The sequence below is a fragment of the Heterodontus francisci genome, chromosome 41 (assembly GCF_036365525.1).
Source record: "Heterodontus francisci isolate sHetFra1 chromosome 41, sHetFra1.hap1, whole genome shotgun sequence".
NCBI classification, from domain to species: domain Eukaryota; kingdom Metazoa; phylum Chordata; class Chondrichthyes; order Heterodontiformes; family Heterodontidae; genus Heterodontus; species Heterodontus francisci.
The window spans coordinates 16,445,813-16,461,157 of record NC_090411.1 but is presented as its reverse complement, the minus strand read 5'-3'; the positions used below and the strand labels follow the sequence as shown (position 1 = coordinate 16,461,157).

Genomic DNA, 15,345 nt, shown 5'->3' with positions numbered 1-15,345 from the left:
TCTTTTCATCCTTTTCTGAACAAGGGTGTAACATTTGCAATTCTTCAGTCCTCCGGCACCACCCCTGATTCTACGGAAGACTGGAAAATTGTGGCCAGTGCCTTTGCAATTTTCACTCTCACTTCTCTCAGTATCCTTGGATGCATCTTATCCGGCCCTCATGCTTTATCAATTTTAAGTATAGACAATCTATCTAATACCTCCTTATCAATTTTAAATCCTTCTAGTGTATTAATTACCTCCTCTTTCACTGTGGCCTGGGTAGCATCTTCTTCCTTGGTAAAGACTGATGCAAAGTATTCATTTAATACCTCATCTATTCCCTCTGCCCCCATGCATAAATCCCCCTTTTGGTCCCTAATCGGGCCAGCTCCTCCTTTTGCCACCCTTTTACTATTTATATGCCAATAGAAGACTTTGTTAGCTGCCAGTCTCTTTGCCTCTCTTATTTGCCTTTTCACTGTTTTATAAAAGTTCACCATAACATCCTTGCTTTTGTACTCTATGCCTCGAATTATAAAGCCCAGGATCCCACATGACATTTTAACCACTTTCTCAACCTGCCCTGCCACCTTCAATGATTTGTGCACATAGAACCCACCCACCCCCCTCCCCCCAGGTCCCTCTGCTCCTGCACCCCCTTTAGAATTGTATCCTTTATTTTATATTGCCTCTCCTCATTCTCCCTACCAAAATGTATCACTCCACACTACTCTACATTACATTTCATCTGCCACATGTCCACCTATTCCATCAGCCTATGTCCTCTTGAAGGTTATCACTATCCTCCTCAAAGTTCACTTCCAAGTTTTGTGTCATCTGCAAATTGTTCCCTGTACATACAAGTCTAGGTCATTAACATATATTAATCCATGCAGTGGTCCTAGTACCCACCCAGAGGGACCCCACTGTATACCTTTCTCCAGTCTGAAAAACAACTGTTCACCACTACTGTCTGTTTCCTGTAACTCAGCGAACTTTGTATCCATGCTGCCACTGTCCCTTTTATTCCATGGGTTTCTATTTGGCTGGCAAGTCTATTATGTGGCACTTTATCAAACGCCTTTTGGAAATCCATATACACCACATCAACCGCATTACCCTCATCTACCTTCTCTGTTAGCTCATCAAAAAACTCAAGTCAGTCAAACAGGATTTTCCTTTAACAAATCAATGCTGGCTATCCTTAATTTATCCACACTTGTCCAAGTGACTGTTGATTTTATCCCAGATTATCATCTCTAAAGGCTTTCCCATTACCGAGGTACAACTGACTGGCCTGTAGTTGCTGGTTTTATCCTTATATCCTTTTTCGAACAAGGGTGTAATATTTGCAATTCTCCAGTCCTGTATCTAAGTACCTCCTCAATTTCCATCCTTACTTCCTTCATATCCTCGGATGCATCCGATCCAGTCCTGGTGACTTATCAACTTTAAGTACAACCAACCTTTCTAATACCTCCTCTTTATCAATTTTTAGCCCATCCAGCATCTCAACCACCTCCTCTTTCACTATGACTTGGGCAGCATCTTCTTCCAGTAATAACAGATACAAAATACTAATTTAGTACCTCAGCTGTGTCCTCTGCCTCCATGCATAAATCTTCTTTGTGGTCTCCAATCAGCCCCACCCCTCCTCTTACTACCCATTTACTATTTATATGCCTAGAGAGGACTTTTGCATCTTTTGTGTTAGCTGCCAATATCTTCTCATACTCTCTCTTCGCCTCATATTTCCTTTTTCACTTCCCTGACCTTTCTATATTTAGCCTAGTCCTCACTTGTATGATCAACCTGACATCTGTCTTAGGCCCCCCATTTTCTGCTACATCTTACTCTCTATCTCTAGTCATCCAGGGAGCTCTGGCTTTGTTTGCCCTACCTTTCTCCCTCAATTTTACCCAAATCAGCTCCTCTTTAAAAACAGCCCACTGTTCCATTACAGATCTGCCTGCCAATCTTTGATTCTAATTTACCTGGGACATGTCCATTCTCACCCCACTGAAATTAGCCCTCCTCCAATTAAATATTTTTACTCTAGATTACTCCTTCTTCTTTTCCATAGCTAAGCTAAACCTTATAATATGATCACTGTTCCCTCAAAGTTCCCCCACTGACATTTGATTCACTTGACCCACCTCATTCCCCAGAACTAGATGCAGCAATGCCTCTTTCCTCATTGATCCAGAAACATACTGATAAAGTCTAACTAACTTGATTGAATTTTGAGAGGCAGTGACTAGATGTGTAGATGAGGGTAAAGCAGTTGACGTCGGCTACATGGACTTCAGTAAGGCTTTTGATAAGGTCCCGCATGGGAGATTGATTAAGGTGGTAAGAGCCCATAGGATCCAGGGTAATTTGGCAAATTGGATTCAAAATTGGCTTAGTGGCAGGAAACAGAGGGTGATGGTCAAGGGTTGTTTCTGCAAGTGGAAGCCTGCAACCAGTAGTGTACCGCAGGGATCGGTGCTGGGACCCTTGCTGTTTGTCGTGTACATTAATGATTTAGACGTGAATATAGGAGGTATGATCAGTAAGTTCGCGGATAACACGAAAATTGGTGGTGTTGTACATAGAGGAAGAAAGCCTTAGATTACAGGACGATATAGATGGGCTGTTAAGATGGGCGGAGCAGTGGCAAATGGAATTTAATCCTGAGAAGTGTGAGGTGATGCACTTTGGGAGGACTAACGAGGCAAGAGAATATACAATAGATGGTAGGACCCTAGGAAGCACAGAGGGTCAGAGGGACCTTGGTGTACTTGTCCATAGATCACTGAAGACAGCAGCAGAGGCAGATAAGGTGGTTAGGAAGGCATACAGGATACTTGCCTTTATTAGCCGAGGCATAGAATATAAGAGCAGGGAGGTTATGATGGAGCTGTATAAAATGCTAGCTAGGCCACAACTGGAGCACTGTGTACAGTTCTGGGCACCACACTATATGAAGGATGTGATTGCACTGGAGAGGGTGCAGAGGAGATTCACCAGGACATTGCCTGGGCTGGAGCGTTTCAGCTATGAAGAGAGCCTGAAAAGGCTAGGGTTGTTTTCCTTAGAGCAGAGAAGGCTGAGGGGGGACCTGATTGAGGTATACAAAATTATGAGGGGCATTGATAGATTAGATAGGAAGAAACTTTTACCCTTAGTGGATGGGTCAATAACCAGGGACCATAAATTTAAGGTAAGGGGCAGGAGGCTTCGTGGGGATTTGAGGAAAAATGTTTTCACCCAGAGGGTGGTTGGAATCTGGAATTCACTGCCTGAAGAGATGGTAGAGGCAGGAACCATCACAACATTTAAGAAGTATTTAGATGAGCACTTGAATCGCCATAGCATACAAGGCTACGGGCCAAGTGCTGGAAAATGGGATTAGAATAAGTAGGTGCTTGATGGCCAGCACAGACACGATGGCCCGAAGGGCCTGTTTCTGTGCTGCATAACTCTATGACTCTAAGAAAATTCTCCTGAACACACTTCAGAAACTCTTGCCCCTCTCTGCCCTTTACAGTGTTACTATCCCAGTCTATATTAGGTTACTTGAAGACCCCATTATCACTACTCTATAGTTTTTGCACCTCTGTGTAATTTCCCTGCAAATTTACTCCTCTATATCTTTCCCACTAGCTGGTAGTCTATAGAATACACACAATAGTATCAGGCTTGGACTGAGAAGTGGAGAGGAACATTCACACCACACAAGAGCCAGGTAATCAACATCTGTTAAAGGAGAAAACCTAGCCATCTCCCCATGACGTTCAACAGCATTACCGTCACTGAATCCACCACCAACAACATCCTGGGGATTATCATCGACCATAAATTGGACTGGACCAGCCATATACATAATGTGGCTACAAGAACTGGTCAGAAGCTGGGAATTCTCACCTCCTGACTTCCCAAAGCCTGTTCACCATATAAAAGGCACAAGTGGTAGATACTCTCCACTTGCCTGGATGGGTGCAGCTCCAACACTCAAGAAACTCGACACCATCCAACACAAAGCAGCCCACTTGATCGGCACCCTAACCACACAGTGGCAGCAGTGTATATATCATCTACAAGATGCACTACAGCAACATGCCAAGGCTCCTTCGACAGCACCTTCCAAACCTGTAACCTCTACCACCTAGAAGAACAAGGGCAGCAGGCACATGGGAACTCTGCCACCTGCAAGTTCCCCTCCAAGTCACACATCATACTGACTTGGAAATATCACCGTTACTGCACTGTTGCTGAGTCTCCCTAACAGCACTGGGGTGTACCTACACCACATGGACTGCAGCAGTTCAAGAAGGTGGCTCACCACCACCTTCTCAAGGGCAATTAGGGATGACAGCAACGCTCACACCTCATGAACAAATAAAAAACAAAGTTGAGCACTGATGAAAATAGAGACATTTGTCAAAGCTGATTGTCTTGCACTTATCAGAACAATCCATAAGAATACCAATGTAAGGGAAAACAACAACTTTATACTGTATGAGGAGAGTGCGCTGATTGGCTGGCAAGTGAACTCTGATTGGTAGAGGTGTTGCCATGGAGAATGCATCAGTTTATGATGACTGACAGTTAACTGCCAAGCTGTGTTTAAAATTTAAACCAGGCAGCTTGACTCTGATTGGTCAAGGCATTGGCCTGAGGAACGAACCAGCAAATGGCTGTCACTTATTTTGTTTAGCTAAAACAGGCACAATGTGTGTACATGTTCTTTCTGTCTGCAAAGAATAGGGCTCTGTGTATTAATATATGTAGCTTCCAGTATGCACAAATGCGCCATACTGCGAGCCCTACTGACAATCTTAAATTGGTTGTCAGCGTAATTCTTAGCACACTGAGGATTATTTAGCAAATGTTGCCCAATCGCAGAATCACATCTAATGTTAAACACTGTGTTTTGAGTTTTGCAAGCATGGGCTGGTTGGGTACGGCCTGTACTTTGCCCACTGCAAACAGCGAAAGGGACATGTTGTTTGATATGATCTGCCAGTCTTTGGGACGTATGGCCTTTCTACCGAGCATCACACTGTCATTGAAATTCATATTTCACATTACTCATCTGTGTGATAGGCATGACATCTCGACGGCAGAATCTGTTAGTGGTGAACACCACACGTGTTGCTACTGCATAGTAGCAGCGTGAAACAGCTAGCTTCAACTATTGCTCAAATTTTTGGGATACATTACCCTTCCAGGGTAATCTGAGGTAGACTGGGCACTTTTCAGGCCCGAAAATGACAGCCTTAGGCCCATTCATATGTTTGCGCGATATACAGCGAGAAATGATCTGATGAGGGTAGCCATTTTCACGCAGGATGTTTCTGATTCGCCCTATTTCAGCATCAAGCTTGCATGATCAGCAAATGGCTCGGACCTTATTTACGAGGTTGCCGATAAGGATAATCTTATAGCGCTTGGAACTGTAAGAATCCCAATGCGTGTACTGGAAACAAAGTAGCGTAAAGGTACCTCTAACGTTTCTTAACTCCAGCCAAATAGTTTCTGTCCTTGACCCCTCCAGCACAGTAATATTCTCCTTAATCAATACTGCCACCCCTCCTCCTTTCTTATCTTTCATGAATACCTTGTACCCCAGTACCTTGTCCTGCGCTTTTTGTGGGCCAGGTCTCCATTATCGCCACATCATCAAATTCCCATGTAGTTATTTGCACTTGATCAACCTTATTTACCATGCATTGTGCATTTATAGACATGCATTATAAACCTAATTTAAAACTTATTGCATTGTCTCATAGTCTGACCCCATCTAATACATTACGATTTCTTACTCCAGTGCTATCAGTCTCTGCAATCCTTTGTGCACCTTATTTCTCTTTTGCAATGCTAGATCCTGGTTCCCATCCCCATGCCAAGTTAGTTTAAACCCTCCTCAATAGCACTAGCAAACCACCTCGCGAGGACATTTGTCCTGGTTCTGTTCAGGTGCAACCCATCTGGCCTGTATAAGTTCCACTTACCCCAGAACCAGTCCCAATGTTCCAGGAATCTAAAGTCCTCCCTCCTGCACACACTGGCAGCTCCATCCTCCTGTTTCTATACTTGCCACCATGTGGCACTGGGAGTAATCCAGAGATTACTACCTTTGAGGTCCTGCTTGCTGGTCTCCTTCCTAGCTCCCTAAAATCAGCCTGCAGGACCTCACCCCTCTTTCTACCTAGATCATTGGTACTGATCTAGTTCACCCTCCCCTCGCAGAGTGCTCTGCAGCTGCTCCGTGATATCCTTGACCTCGGAACTAGGCCGGCAATATACCATCCTGCAAAAGATGCAACTGATTACTATTTCCCGCCACCCTCTGCTGGAGGTATCTGTGCAACTGTGATTTGGTTGAGAATTAAATCTTAACCAGAACATAATCCAGGCTGACATTCCCAGTGCAGTACCGAGGGAGCACTGCACTGTCAGATACACCGTCTTTTAGATAAGACATAAACCGAGGGACTACTATTTCAAAGAAGCACTGGCAGCTTTCCTCAGTGTCCTGGGGGTCAATGTTTATCCTCTAGGCAACATCACAAAAACAGATTATCTGGTTACTAATCACATTGCTGTTTGTGGGAGCTTGCTGTGCAGAGACTGGCTAACCAAGGGCTGTCCAACATATGGCCCGCCAGCCAGGATCTGGCCCCTGCCAACGGTTTCCATCCAGCCCGCGGATGCAAACTGCACCCGGGCCGTTCCGCATCCTCCCCAGGGCTCCATGACTGGGATGGGAATTTCCCCATTGTCTTCTTCTTGCAGAGCGGCTTTTTAAAAAACATCACACTGTCAGTTGCACAGCTCAGTTGCTTCCCAACTTCGACAGATTTGGGGTTTCCGATTTGTTTTTTGTTTTTTTAAAAGGCCACGGGAAAACCCCGAATCTGTCCGATGTTGGGAAGCGCGCTCCTGCTTCAGCAGCTGAGCCCTGAAACTCAGCACGTTGTTTTTAGACAAACTGACTGAGCACAAAGCGGATGTGCTGAGGCACCCGCTTAGTGGAAACTGTCAGACAGAGGGATAGAGAGAGGGGGGAGGAGAGGGGAAAGAGAGAGAGAGAGAGAGAGGGGGGGGGGGGAAGAGAGAGGGGGGGGGGGGAGAAAGAGAGAGGGGGAGGGGAGGAAGAGAGAGAGGGGGAGGGGAGGAAAGAGAGAGGGGGAGGGAGGAAAGAGAGAGGGGGAGGGGAGGAAAGAGAGAGGGGGAGGGGAGGAAAGAGAGAGGGGGGGGGGAAGAGAGAGGGGGGGGAGAAGAGAGAGGGGGGGGGAGAAGAGAGAGTAGGGAGGGGGAGAAGAGAGAGAGGGGGAGGGGGGGGAAGAGAGAGAGGGGAGGGGGGGAAGAGAGAGAGGGGGAGGGGGGGAAGAGAGAGAGGGGGAGGGGGGGGAAGAGAGAGAGGGGGAGGGGGGGAAAGAGAGAGGGGAGGGGGGGAAGTGAGAGAGGGGGAGGGGGGAAGAGAGAGAGGGGGAGGGGGGGAAGAGAGAGAGGGGGAGGGGGGGAAGAGAGAGAGGGGGAGGGGGGGAAGAGAGAGAGGGGGAGGGGGGGAAGAGAGAGAGGGGGAGGGGGGGAAGAGAGAGAGGGGGAGGGGGGGAAGAGAGAGAGGGGGAGGGGGGGAAGAGAGAGAGGGGGAGGGGGGAAGAGAGAGAGGGGGAGGGGGGAAGAGAGAGGGGGGGGGGAAGAGAGAGAGAGGGGGGGGGAAGAGAGAGAGGGGGGGGGGGAAGAGAGAGAGGGGGAGGGGGGGAAGAGAGAGAGGGGGAGGGGGGGGAAGAGAGAGAGGGGGAGGGGGGGAAGAGAGAGAGGGGGAGGGGGGAAGAGAGAGAGGGGGAGGGGGGGAGAGAGAGGGGGAGGGGGGGAAGAGAGAGAGGGGGAGGGGGGGGGAAAAGAGAGAGGGGGAGGGGGGGGAAGAGAGAGAGGGGGAGGGGGGAAGAGAGAGAGGGGGAGGGGGGGAAGAGAGAGAGGGGGAGGGGGGGAAGAGAGAGAGGGGGAGGGGGGGAAGAGAGAGAGGGGGAGGGGGGGAAGAGAGAGAGGGGGAGGGGGGGAAGAGAGAGAGGGGGAGGGGGGGGAAGAGAGAGAGGGGGAGGGGGGGAAGAGAGAGAGGGGGAGGGGGGGAAGAGAGAGAGGGGGAGGGGGGGAAGAGAGAGAGGGGGAGGGGGGGAAGAGAGAGAGGGGGAGGGGGGGAAGAGAGAGAGGGGAGGGGGGGAAGAGAGAGAGGGGGAGGGGGGGAAGAGAGAGAGGGGGAGGGGGGGAAGAGAGAGAGGGGGAGGGGGGGAAGAGAGAGAGGGGAGGGGGGGAAGAGAGGGAGGGGGAGGGGGGAAGAGAGGGAGGGGGAGGGGGGAAGAGAGGGAGGGGGAGGGGGGGAAGAGAGGGAGGGGGAGGGGGGAAGAGAGGGAGGGGGAGGGGGGGAAGAGAGGGAGGGGAGGGGGGGAAGAGAGGGAGGGGGAGGGGGGAAGAGAGGGAGGGGGAGGGGGGAAGAGAGGGAGGGGGAGGGGGGAAGAGAGGGAGGGGGAGGGGGAAGAGAGGGAGGGGGAGGGGGGGAAGAGAGGGAGGGGGAGGGGGGAAGAGAGGGAGGGGGAGGGGGGAAGAGAGAGAGGGGGAGGGGGGGAAGAGAGAGAGGGGGAGGGGGGGAAGAGAGAGAGGGGGAGGGGGGGAAGAGAGGAGGGGGAGGGGGGAAGAGAGCGAGGGGAGGGGGGAAGAGAGAGAGGGGGAGGGGGGGAAGAGAGAGAGGGGGAGGGGGGAAGAGAGAGAGGGGGAGGGGGGGAAGAGAGAGAGGGGAGGGGGGGAAGAGAGAGAGTGAGGGGGGGGAAGAGAGAGAGTGAGGGGGGGAAGAGAGAGAGTGAGGGGGGAAAGAGAGAGAGTGAGGGGGGAAAGAGAGAGAGTGAGGGGGGGAAAGAGAGAGAGTGAGGGGGGGAAAGAGAGAGAGTGAGGGGGGGAAAGAGAGAGAGGGAGAGTGAGGGGGAAAGAGAGAGTGAGGGGGGAAAGAGAGAGAGTGAGGGGGGGAAAGAGAGAGAGTGAGGGGGGAAAGAGAGAGAGTGAGGGGGAAAGAGAGAGAGTGAGGGGGGAAAGAGAGAGAGTGAGGGGGGGAAAGAGAGAGAGTGAGGGGGGGAAAGAGAGAGAGTGAGGGGGGGAAAGAGAGAGAGTGAGGGGGGGAAAGAGAGAGAGTGAGGGGGGAAAGAGAGAGAGTGAGGGGGGGAAAGAGAGAGAGTGAGGGGGGGAAAGAGAGAGAGTGAGGGGGGGAAAGAGAGAGAGTGAGGGGGGAAAGAGAGAGAGTGAGGGGGGAAAGAGAGAGAGTGAGGGGGGGAAAGAGAGAGAGTGAGGGGGGGAAAGAGAGAGAGTGAGGGGGGGAAAGAGAGAGAGTGAGGGGGGGAAAGAGAGAGAGTGAGGGGGGGAAAGAGAGAGAGTGAGGGGGGGAAAGAGAGAGAGTGAGGGGGGGAAAGAGAGAGAGTGAGGGGGGGAAAGAGAGAGAGTGAGGGGGGGAAAGAGAGAGAGTGAGGGGGGGAAGAGAGAGAGTGAGGGGAGGAAAGAGAGAGAGTGAGGGGGGAAAGAGAGAGTGAGGGGGGAAAGAGAGAGTGAGGGGGGAAGAGAGAGAGTGAGGGGGGGAAGAGAGAGAGTGGGGGGGGAAAGAGAGAGAGTGAGGGGGGAAGAGAGAGAGTGAGGGGGGAAAGAGAGAGAGTGAGGGGGGAAAGAGAGAGAGTGAGGGGGGGAAAGAGAGAGAGTGAGGGGGGGAAAGAGAGAGAGTGAGGGGGGGAAAGGAGAGAGTGAGGGGGGGAAAGAGAGAGAGTGAGGGGGGAAAGAGAGAGAGTGAGGGGGGGAAAGAGAGAGAGTGAGGGGGGGAAAGAGAGAGAGTGAGGGGGGGAAAAGAGAGAGAGTGAGGGGGGAAAGAGAGAGAGTGAGGGGGGAAGAGAGAGAGTGAGGGGGAAGAGAGAGAGTGAGGGGGGAAGAGAGAGAGTGAGGGGGGGAAAGAGAGAGAGTGAGGGGGGAAAGAGAGAGAGTGAGGGGGGGAAAGAGAGAGAGTGAGGGGGGGAAAGAGAGAGAGTGAGGGGGGAAGAGAGAGAGTGAGGGGGGGGAAAGAGAGAGAGTGAGGGGGGGAAAGAGAGAGTGAGGGGGGGAAAGAGAGAGAGTGAGGGGGGAAAGGAGAGAGTGAGGGGGGAAAGAGAGAGAGTGAGGGGGGGAAGAGAGAGAGTGAGGGGGGAAAGAGAGAGAGTGAGGGGGGAAAGAGAGAGAGTGAGGGGGGGAAGAGAGAGAGTGAGGGGGGAAAAGAGAGAGTGAGGGGGGAAGAGAGAGAGTGAGGGGGAAAAGAGAGAGAGTGAGGGGGGAAGGAGAGAGAGTGAGGGGGGGAAGAGAGAGAGTGAGGGGGGGAAAGAGAGAGAGTGAGGGGGGAAAGAGAGAGAGTGAGGGGGGAAGAGAGAGTGAGGGGGGGAAAGAGAGAGAGTGAGGGGGGAAAGAGAGAGAGTGAGGGGGGGAAAGAGAGAGAGTGAGGGGGGAAGAGAGAGAGTGAGGGGGGGAAAGAGAGAGAGTGAGGGGGGAAAGAGAGAGAGTGAGGGGGGGAAAGAGAGAGAGTGAGGGGGGAAAGAGAGAGAGTGAGGGGGGAAAGAGAGAGAGTGAGGGGGGAAAGAGAGAGAGTGAGAGGGGGAAGAGAGTGAGTGAGGGGGGGAAAGAGAGAGAGTGAGGGGGGAAAGAGAGAGAGTGAGGGGGGAAAGAGAGAGAGTGAGGGGGGGAAAGAGAGAGAGTGAGGGGGGAAAGAGAGAGAGAGTGAGGGGAAAGAGAGAGAGAGAGAGGGGGAAAGAGAGAGAGAGTGAGGGGGAAAGAGAGAGAGAGTGAGGGGGAAAGAGAGAGAGTGAGGGGGAAAGAGAGAGAGAGTGAGGGGGAAAGAGAGAGAGAGTGAGGGGGAAAGAGAGAGAGAGTGAGGGGAAAGAGAGAGAGGGAGGGGGAAATGAGAGAGAGGGAGGGGGGAAGAGAGAGAGGGAGGGGGGAAAGAGAGGGAGAGGGGAACGAGAGGGAGAGGGGAACGAGAGGGAGAGGGGAACGAGAGGGAGAGGGGAACGAGAGAGAGGGGAACGAGAGGGAGAGGGGAACGAGAGGAGAGGGAACGAGAGGAGAGGGGAACGAGCGGGAGAGGGAACGAGAGGGAGAGGGAACGAAGGGGGAGGGGAAAGAGAGGGGGAGGGAAAGAGAGGGGAGGGAAAGAGAGGGGGAGGGAAAGAAGAGGGGGAGGGGAAAGAGAGGGGGAGGAAAGAGAGGGGGAGGGGAAAGAGAGGGGAGGGGAAAGAGAGGGGGAGGGGAAAGAGAGGGGGAGGGGAAAGAGAGGGAGAGGGGAAGAGAGGGAGAGGGGAAGAGAGGAGAGGGGAAAGAGAGGGAGAGGGGAAAGAGAGGGAGAGGGGAAAGAGAGGGAGAGGGAAAGAGAGGGAGAGGGGAAAGAGAGGGAGAGGGAAGAGAGGGAGAGGGGAAAGAGAGGGAGAGGGAAAGAGAGGAGAGGGGAAAGAGAGGGAGAGGGGAAAGAGGAGGGAAGAGATGGAGAGGGAAAGAGATGGAGAGGGGAAAGAGATGGAGAGGGGAAAGAGATGGAGAGGGAAAGAGATGGAGAGGGGAAAGAGATGGAGAGGGGAAAGAGATGGAGAGGGGAAAGAGATGGAGAGGGGAAAGAGATGGAGAGGGGAAAGAGATGGAGAGGGGAAAGAGATGGAGAGGGAAAGAGATGGAGAGGGGAAAGAGATGGAGAGGGGAAAGAGATGGAGAGGGGAAAGAGATGGAGAGGGGAAAGAGATGGAGAGGGGAAAGAGATGGAGAGGGAAAGAGATGGAGAGGGGAAAGAGATGGAGAGGGAAGAGATGGAGAGGGGAAGAGTGGAGAGGGGAAAGAGATGGAGAGGGGAAAGAGATGGAGAGGGGAAAGAGAAGGAGAGGGAAAGAGATGGAGAGGGGAAAGAGATGGAGAGGGGAAAGAGATGCAGAGGGAAAGAGATGGAGAGGGGAAAGAGATGGAGAGAGGGAGAGGGAAAGAGAGGGAGAGAGGGAGAGGGGAAAGAGAGGAGAGAGGGAGAGGGGAAAGAGAGGAGAAGGGGGGAAAAAAAGGGAAAGAGAGAGAGAGGGGAAAGAGAGGGAGGAAGAGGGGGAAGTGGGGGACGAAGTGGGGGAGGAAGTGGGGGGGGAAGTGGGGGGGGGAAGTGGGGGGGAAGAGGGGGGGAAGTGGGGGGGGAAGTGGGGGGGAAGAGGGGGGGAAGTGGGGGGGGAAGTGGGGGGGAAGAGGGGGGGGAAGAGGGGGGGGAAGAGGGGGGGGAAGTGGGGGGGAAGAGGGGGGGAAGTGGGGGGGAAGAGGGGGGGGGGGAAGAGGGGGGGGGAAGAGGGGGGGGGAAGAGGGGGGGGAAGAGGGGGGGGAAGAGGGGGGGGGAAGAGGGGGGAAGAGGGGGGGAAGAGGGGGGGGGAAGAGGGGGGGGGAAGAGGGGGGGGGAAGAGGGGGGGGAAGAGGGGGGGGGGAAGAGGGGGGGGGAAGAGGGGGGGGGAAGAGGGGGGGGAAGAGGGGGGGGGAAGAGGGGGGGGAAGAGGGGGGGGAAGAGGGGGGGGAAGAGGGGGGGGAAGAGGGGGGGGAAGAGTGGGGGGGAAGAGGGGGGGGGAAGAGGGGGGGGGAAGAGGGGGGGGAAAGAGGGGGGGGGAAGAGGGGGGGGAGGGGGGGGGAAGAGGGGGGGAAGAGGGGGGGGAAGAGGGGGGGGAAGAGAGGGGGGAAGAGAGGGGGAAGAGAGGGGGGAAGAGAGGGGGGAAGAGAGGGGGGAAGAGAGGGGGAAGAGAGGGGGGAAGAGAGGGGGGAAGAGAGGGGGAAGAGAGGGGGGAAGAGGGGGGGAAGAGGGGGGGAAGAGGGGGGGGAAGAGAGGGGGAAGAGAGGGGGGAAGAGAGGGGGGAAGAGAGGGGGAAGAGAGGGGGGAAGAGGGGGGGAAGAGGGGGGAAGAGGGGGGAGGAAGAGGGGAGAAGAGGGGGAGGAAGAGGGGAGGAAGAGGGGGAGGAAGAGGGGGAGGAAGAGGGGGAGGAAGAGGGGGAGGAAGAGGGGAGGAAGAGGGGGAGGAAGAGGGGGAGGAAGAGGGGGAGGAAGAGGGGGAGGAAGAGGGGGAGGAAGAGGGGGGAGGAAGAGGGGGGAGGAAGAGGGGGGGAGGAAGAGGGGGGAGAAGAGGGGGGAGGAAGAGGGGGAGGAAGAGGGGGGAGGAAGAGGGGGGAGGAAGAGGGGGGAGGAAGAGGGGGAGGAAGAGGGGGGAGAAGAGGGGGGAGGAAGAGAGGGGGGAGGAAGAGGGGGAGGAAGAGGGGGAGGAAGAGGGGGAGGAAGAGAGGGGGAGGAAGAGGGGGAGGAAGAGGGGGAAGAGAGGGAGGAAAAGAGGGAGGAAAAGAGGAGGAAGAGGGAGGAAAAGGGGGAGGAAGAGGGGGAGGAAGAGGGGGAGGAAGAGGAGGAAGAGGGGAGGAAGAGGGGGAGGAAGAGGGGGAGGAAGAGGGGAGGAAGAGGGGGAGGAAGAGGGGGAGGAAGAGGGGGAGGAAGAGGGGGAGGAAGAGGGGGAGGAAGAGGGGGAAGAGAGGGAGGAAGAGGGGGAAGAGAGGGAAGAGAGGAGGAAAGAGGGGGAAGAGTGGGAGGAAGAGGGGAAGAGAGGAGGAAGAGGGAGGAAGAGAGGGAGGAAGAGGGGGAAGAGAGGGAGGAAAGAGGGAGGAAGAGAGGAGGAAGAGGGGAAGAGAGGGAGGAAGAGGGGAAGAGAGGGAGGAAGAGGGGGAAGAGAGGGAGGAAGAGGGGGAAGAGAGGGAGGAAGAGGGGGAAGAGAGGGAGGAAGAGGGGGAAAGAGAGGGAGGAAGAGGGGGAAGAGAGGGAGGAAGAGGGGGAAAGAGAGGGAGGAAGAGGGGAAGAGAGGGAGGAAGAGGGGAAGAGAGGGAGGAAGAGGGGAAGAGAGGAGGAGAGGGAGGAAGAGGGGAAGAGAGGGAGGAAGAGGGGGAAGAGAGGGAGGAAGAGGGGGAAAGAGAGGGAGGAAGAGGGGAAGAGAGGGAGGAAGAGGGGGAAGAGAGGAGGAAGAGAGGGGGAAAGAGAGGGAGGAAGAGGGGAAAAGAGAGGGAGGAAGAGGGAGGAAGAGGGGGAAGAGAGGAGGAAGAGGGGGAAGAGAGGGAGGAAGAGGGGGAAGAGGGGGAGGAAAGAGAGGGAGGAAGAGGAGGAAGAGGGGGAAGAGAGGGAGGAAGAGGGGAAGAGAGGGAGGAAGAGGGGGAAGAGAGGGAGGAAGAGGGGGAGAGAGGGAGGAAGAGAGGGGAAGAGAGGGAGAAGAGAGGAGGAAGAGGGGGAAGAGAGGAGGAAGAGGGGGAAGAGAGGGAGGAAGAGGGGGAAGAGAGGGAGGAAGAGGGGGAAGAGAGGAGGAAGAGGGGGAAGAGAGGGAGGAAGAGGGGGAAGAGGGGGAAGAGGGGGAAGAGAGGGAGGAAGAGGGGGAAGAGAGGGAGGAAGAGGGGGAAGAGAGGGAGGAAGAGGGAGGAAAGAGAGGGAGAAGAGGGGGAAGAGAGGGAGGAAGAGGGGAAGAGAGGGAGGAAGAGGGGAAGAGAGGGAGGAAGAGGGGGAAGAGAGGGAGGAAGAGGGGAAGAGGGGGAGGAAGAGGGGAAGAGGGGGAGGAAGAGGGGGAAGAGGGGAAGAGAGGAGGAAGAGGGGGAAGAGAGGGAGGAAGAGGGGGAAGAGAGGAGGAAGAGGGGGAAGAGAGGGAGGAAGAAGGGGAAGAGAGGAGGAAGAAGGGGAAGAGAGGGAGGAAGAGGGGAAGAGAGGGGGAGGGAAGAGAGAGAGGGGGTGGGAAGAGAGAGAAAGAGAGAGAGAGAGAGAGAGGGGGACGTGCGGGGAGGGGGACAGACACAGAGGGTGGAGGGGGACACGGGAGTGGGGAGGGGACACGGGGAGTGGGGAGGGGGACACGGGGAGTGGGGAGGGGACACGGGGAGTGGGGAGGGGGACACGGGGAGTGGGGAGGGGGACACAGGGAGTGGGGAGGGGACACAGGGAGTGGGGAGGGGACACAGGGAGTGGGGAGGGGGACACAGGGAGTGGGGAGGGGGACACAGGGAGTGGGGAGGGGGACACAGGGAGTAGTGGGGAGGGGGACACTGAGGGCAGAGGACACAGAGCGAGGATGACATGGTGGGGGGTGGGAGAGAGGCAAACAACACAGAAAGGGAGGAACACAGGGAGAGAGAGACAGAGACAGAAACAGAGAGAAGTTAAGGTCACTCCTGAAAGAGGGACATCTATCCCAGAAAACTCTGCATCGCTACATCAGTGTGCAGGCAGAGATTGACTACTTATTAAAGCAAAAACAATGCCAGTTATGTCACTAAATCAGTTTCTCAATGCAAGTGACGAGAA

General features: G+C 54.5%; 1 protein-coding gene across 2 annotated transcripts in view; it reads right to left on the bottom strand.

Moving 5' to 3' along the window:
* Window positions 1-15,345, bottom strand: part of foxred2 (FAD-dependent oxidoreductase domain containing 2) — a 69,134-nt gene that overhangs the window by 25,291 nt on the left and 28,498 nt on the right. The window lies entirely within an intron of this gene.